General features: G+C 34.9%; 1 protein-coding gene across 3 annotated transcripts in view; it reads left to right on the top strand.

Moving 5' to 3' along the window:
• Positions 1-3065: 3065 nt before the first annotated feature.
• The window catches only part of LOC121411715 (plexin-A4-like), a 143056-nt gene continuing 139519 nt past the window's right edge, over positions 3066-6602 (top strand). For 2 of the 3 annotated variants that reach the window (XM_041604545.1, XM_041604544.1), the window contains exon 1: positions 3066-3382. The gene's annotated coding sequence lies outside the window, so the exon portion shown is untranslated. The remainder of the gene's footprint in view (positions 3383-6602) is intronic. The other variant, XM_041604546.1, reaches the window with a different exon arrangement.

Raw genomic sequence — 6602 nt, 5'->3', positions numbered from 1 at the left:
TATACTTGACCCATAATTTCAAGAAAAGTGATTTTATTTTTTAAACCCTGTTAGATATCAAATATAAATGCTTGCTGGATTAGTGCTTATAGGTCCTTTTCACACGTGAATTTTGAATCATCATTATAATGATGATTGCTTTTGTAATCGTAACTGTGATTACCGTTCGTGATTCAAATCATGTTCTAATTTGTTTATTATTCGTCACTATCCTTATTTTTCATTGGTATCATCATTCAAATTACGATTTTTTTTACCGTGTGAAAGTGCGGTTAGACGAACTTTGGCAAATGCACATGCGTGTATGGGTTTGTCATAAATGACGTATACAAGCATTGAAACCCGAAGGAAGATATCCTTTCACTGCATTTGGGGCATCTTTTGATCTGTCCCTAATCCCCCTCCATTATTTTCATATTCTTCGATGACCCATTAAAGGGATTCTAATTGCCATTATAGGGTTTCGAGTTACGTCCCATGTGTGTATAACAGTGTCGCCAAAGCTCTTTTTTAAGGGAAGAAAACGAGTTATATTAGCAAAAAAAAAGTGAAGAAAATGAGAAGCGGTTTGAAGCAATAGACCATGACCGTTTTATTTTCCCCGCGAGTAATTCCCAAAGGTATTATTCATTATATTTCCCGTTCTCTTTGGAGAAGCTGCATTCGGTCGTTTTTTTTCTCTTTTTCATCTTCTTGTTCAGCCTGATTTCAGAATATAGTATATCTGATTACCGCAAATCCCTGTATAGGTGTGATGAATTGATGTTGATTTTGTTAGCTACCATTCTTCCGCGGGCTGATTTATTCATCCTTTTCTTCTCCTACACATACTGGTAGTATCATGATTTCTCTTTTGCATTCGTTGCTGTGTACAATTATATCCATCAGTATGTCGCCTTCCGTACCTAGTATATTCACAAACTTTTATCACAAAGCGTCCGAAAACAAACTACACAAAAAAAAGACGGCAAGAAACTGAAGAGGAACCTCATGGCGACAGATGTCCCCACGTGCACCCTGGGTGATGGAGTGTGCCGATGCGGCGAAACCTTGATTTACCCCCTCCTCCTTTTCTTCCTCTTCTTTCTGTTTTCTCTCAGCTCATGATCTCGTCCCGTCCTCTGGGACGTCGGCGAGACACGTTTCGGCACTAATGAACAAGTGAACAGAATATTGACGAAAACGACAAACCGCCCAATAACTCTTCTTACCGCATTCTATATGCTCTTTTTAAAGAGCCCCTCCAGTTTTCAATACATCATTTGCTGCAGCAAGCAGACAGGGTAGAACGGAGGTTGAGGGCGATTTGCATCTCGAACCGTTTAGTTGCTTGAGACGGGAAGAAACGCGACTCGCTTGGGTTCGAAGAAAGCGAGGAAAGACAGGTTGAAATCGAAAAAGAGGATGTAATTATACATACAAATCGTTAAAGCTGGAGGAGTTGTGATTGTAATGAATAAAATAGTGTTTGTTATTCTCATGCGCTTTACCTATTTGAATCCACCCGCTCTGGAAAGAGAATAAAATGAAACAACCACCCCTCCAAAAACATAAAGAAAGAAACAAATACATACATACACACTCACGCTTTAATTAAGCAGACAATTGGATGTGTTTTTTTTAGAACCAATGCAATGGTTTTGTTGTTGTTGAATTTATGTTGAATTTATGACAAAATAATGTTTTATTTGCTGCTAAAATAATAAACATAGAAAGCAAAGGGATATGAGGACTATGTATTTTACTTTCATAATTTCTTCGAAAAAGAAGAAAAACATTAGAGTTATCTATTTATTTCTTTTAACTTTTTAAAATATTTTATTTATTTTATTTGTTATTGTTATTATTATTGTTATTATTCGTATTATTATTATTATTATTGTTATTATCATTGTCCTTTTTTTTTGGGGGGGGGGTCATGATATTAAGTAAACATAAAGTGTTGAATAATGATAAGTGTAACAGCAGGAACGATCCCGGATCCGATCCGATCAGTTGATACAGAAATAGTTATTGTTGAATTCTAGTGAGTTTGGTTTATTCCAATAAAGTGATAGCTTCAATTAAGGTCCAAACAACAAACAAATACTTTAAAAATCTCCACAAATGCACCATTTTAATTTACGATCCCCTATGAATTATGTGAACCAGTTATGCCGATGATAGAATATACCCCTACATTAATTTGACATAGGTAAATTTGTTTGTTTTCAAAGGAAAGGTCACCTTTTTCCCAATTCTGAGATCTTACCTCAAATTCTTTTTTTTTGGTTGTAACTGAAGAAAACGAGAAAAATATTTTTTCATCAATGGTATCTATAAATTAGATAAAGTTTTCGGAAAAATATATGTTAATAAAGTAATCATAAAAGAAAAAGAAACATATAATTTTAAAATATGATGTTCCTTTCTCCTTTCATTTACGATTTCCGATGTATTACGCCGTGAAGACATATATGAGTTTGATTTGTTGAATCAATAATAATCTAAAACGAACCTTCAAAAGCGGGGTATTATTAAACAATCAAAACATAAAAAAACTGTCATTATCAGACGTGAAATAAGGAAGTTAGATTTTTTAAGTTATAGAAAGTAAACATTATTTTATTTATCAATATCATATCTGAGTCTGTATCTTCACGCAACGAGGAAAACGCCAAGAAAGTTTATACTGCCACGCCCACTATAATGTAACGTAAAACCACAAAGCAATCAATTGAAATGACGTACAGGTGTATTACTCAATCGGTATTAATCACTCTGCAAGAAAAGTTTTGGAAACGTCAATTATTGAATTAGGGTTGTTTGTTAATTCGTAAAATCTTATCACTCGATAAAACTTGAAAACTCACATACACACATAACAAATACATTATTCTTGTAGTATCAACCTATGTAACAATATTAGACGGTTAGATTTCGAAATATCTTTGCAAATCAGAGAATCAGAGAATTGATAAAAAAAGTTACCAAACTCGAAAACTAAAGAGCGTAAAGTTTTTGTCCCTAGACAAATGGAAGAGTCAAGCCGCGCCCACGTAATATCGACTTTACGGAGAACGTGTGTATATCGAGAGGAACTCCGGTAGTACCAAAATATACCCGTGCACCGATCGCATGCATGTGTTGCATATTTTCACCACTACTCACATCGCTGGTGTGCAAATGATGCATGCGGAGAAAACAACACTGGAATATTGTTGCGGTAGACTCTTACTTTTGTCATCATCCCGATAACTTCGGGAGATAAATTTTGTCGTGATTGATTAATTTTACACTGTAAACCTTCAGAGTGGCCAGAGACAACACTTGGATATCATACTATCTAGATTGAGAAGACAAAGAGTGGAGTGTTCTGACAGAAACACGCATTGATTACACGGTAAGATTCAAGTTTTTAGATGTGTTTTCATCCACTGTATTCTGTACGTGTTTTGGAAGGGGTTCGGTGGGGTGCACCGTGCCGAGAACTTGCCGGTACACAACAACCTAGTACGAGGTCCATGCCGGTACACAACAACCCTTCGAGTGTCCAATATAAGGAGCACTGCTCTACTTTCTTCATGGAAAGAAATGGCAGAACTTGAAGTATCGTGCGAAGGCATTGGATTGTTTACTTATCATTGCCTTTTCGGAACCCCAATATATATTTGACTTCCACTTCCATTTCTTTCTCCTCCCCCTTCTTCAGTTCAGATTTAGTTTTGTTATTTTAATTTTTTAAAGGAGACTTGAAATAGTTGTATTGGGATTTGAAATGAGTGCAAATATTTTATCATTGATAATAAAATTATGAGGTGCATGCATTTCTTTTAATCAGCTCAGTAAATGGGATTTGAGATGAGTGCTGATATTTTATATTTGATAATAATTATTGATGATAAAATTATGAGGTACATGCATTTCTTTTGATACAAATAAAAATAGAAAAAGATGTCTTTTTTTACCAGATAAATAGTTTTTTGAATATGCACAAAATCTGAATGACTATGAGCTCTATACCACTGTCATGGACTGATTTCACAATCAGTCGCTTTATATTCCAGATTGATGCAAAAAGAATATCAATGGGTTTATTGACAAATCATGGCAAAAGAATTCATGGAAATGAATCACATACTATCATGTTTCTGGGTAATATTAGCGTTTTGCATCCCCTTAGACTTAGTGATCATTACTCGTAGGGATCCCCGGTGTAGCGGTAGACATCATTGATTATTGACTGTCCTTTGATTCACTTGTTTGTTTTCATTTGACCTTTGTTTCATTTGTTCGTAAATTCAATGATTATTTGCAGAGTTTCTAATTGAGATTGTTGAGTTTCTCATGCCATGACCCGATCCTGTTGTTAATATTGTTGAAATTCTCAAGTTCGGGTTTTGAGTTTAACAAGGGTTACATTGGGAATGAACTTCAGGAAAGTATATTTATGGAAATGGATTGGTAAAACAGATATGAAATAGAAAGAGGGGGTGGGGGGGGGGTTGAGATTTGGTTTGCGGAATTAGCAGGGAAGGAGATGGATGGAAATGTAAAAATGATTTGGAAGGGCATGGACCAAGACATTTTGTTCAAATGGGAGGGAAGGAGAAGGTGGGGAGGGAGAGGGTGGAAGGAGGGAGAACAAAAGATAAAGAGAGAGAAAGAAAGACACTGGAGATTTAAAATATGTAGATGGGTTTTATTGCCTTTTTGAAAATTTCTATTGATCTAATTCCACATTCTCTGATAATTTTTTTTCAAATTGTAGAAGAAAAATTTGTTTCATGAACATTTCATCTAATGATATAGACTACATTTGAGTGATGTTATCATGTTAGTTCAAATGGACAAATAGCCAACATGGATAGCTTGAAATTAGACAAATTGATGACAAAATTGCAAACAAGTGAAGTGTTTTATAGTAGATTACCGGTTGTAGATAAATCTTAGACCAAGTGGAATGAAACCAAGAATTGAAGAGTACAAGAAGTGGGCGTAAACAAGGTGGCAATTTGCCAATGATCATCATACCCAAATTCATGAAGTGAAACTTAAATTGAGAGATTACTGGATTTATATAATGTACTTATTTCACTAAATCACCGGTCTGCAGACTAAATTTAGTGTGCTGTTTACTGATATTGAACACAGATTTTACTGTCTGTTGTGCATTGAATGCAATGAATTATTTCAGTTTGGACCAGAAGTTGTTCGGATTACTGAAATATGACTAAAATCAAAATGGGCATAGAATTAATGTAGACAAACTTGCAATGGGTTGTTGAAAAAAATTTGATTTGTGTAAATGAAAAAAGTAATTTGTACTGAACGAAGTGAAGATTACTTTTTTGGTAGGCATAATTCTTGAATTTAATTAACTGTGGAATGTTGGTATGTCTGTCTGATATGACATACATGTACAACAGGTCTAATCTGAGCAAGAAAATTCAATTTTCATTTCAGTTATCCACTCGTACTTGAAGTGGACAACCTGGACTTTGAAATTCATCATTAAAAAAAAAGGGAATTCATGGAGCAAGTATGATCCACTCCGAATGGAGATGAAATAACGATTCTCTCAAAGTTATATAGAGCATGGTTGATTGAGTGTTACGCTGTCGTGATGCTCATTATGAATTCATGTTTCATCCGTAGCCAGGATTCGCATCCAGAATGTGGGATGGGTCCGCGTTTTGATTTAAATGACAGGAAACAAGCCAAAATGCAGATACGAGAATTCAATTATCCTGCCTAATCAGTGTGTGTGAGAGTGAAATATTAGTGGTAGGTAGGATTGCTGCTTTATATTAGTTTGCTTTTTGAAACATATTTTGTGTGGATGGTGCTGGTGTGCTGTGTTCTAGGGAAATATAAAGCAGAACTAAGGTGCTTCTCACTTCCTAGATCACAAAACTACTTTTTGACAGTGTAAACCACCCCCCCAAAGTGTAAAACAATAGAATACTAGAAGTAGAACGCTCAAAAGTTCAAGGATTTAAACTGAACAGAAATACATGTACATGTATTAGACTACAACATTCCACCTGTTTTCTGTGTATCACTTTGTAATCTGATGGCATCACTTGATCTTTTATTTTCATGGGGGTGTCATTTTCTTTCTAAATTTTGATGCAAAATAGTGTTAAAGCTCTCAATAAGTATGAAATTTCTTCCTGTGATGACTATTCTTGCCTTTCCCCACAATATGGAGACTACTTTATAAATCTCCATGCCAACATTTCGTTTCATTTCGTTTATTTCCACAATAACAGCAAAGATAATTATTTTACAACAGAAATGTGAGTATAGAATAAATTAACAATTAGAAATATTGAAATAGTTCACAAAGGTCCAGTACACAGATATAATGTATAATTGAATTTTAGAAAGTTCAGTTTTAACTTAAATGCTAGCTGTATATTGTGGGGGAACCTTGGAAAGCGGAGCTTGTAATTCAGGTTCCCCAAATAATATTACAGTATCATTAATTAATGAAAATGGTATAAAAAGATACAAACTAGACGGGACGATACAAGACTACACTAAACGGGACAAGTACATCAGAACAACTCAAGCACAAACATGGGACAATGAACAGCCTCCTGCAGGAAAATCATAGT

This window comes from Lytechinus variegatus, chromosome 3 (genome assembly GCF_018143015.1).
Source record: "Lytechinus variegatus isolate NC3 chromosome 3, Lvar_3.0, whole genome shotgun sequence".
In the NCBI taxonomy this organism is placed as follows: Eukaryota; Metazoa; Echinodermata; class Echinoidea; order Temnopleuroida; family Toxopneustidae; genus Lytechinus; species Lytechinus variegatus.
Note: the sequence above shows the minus strand (reverse complement) of the source record. Positions and strands in the feature narration are given on the sequence as shown.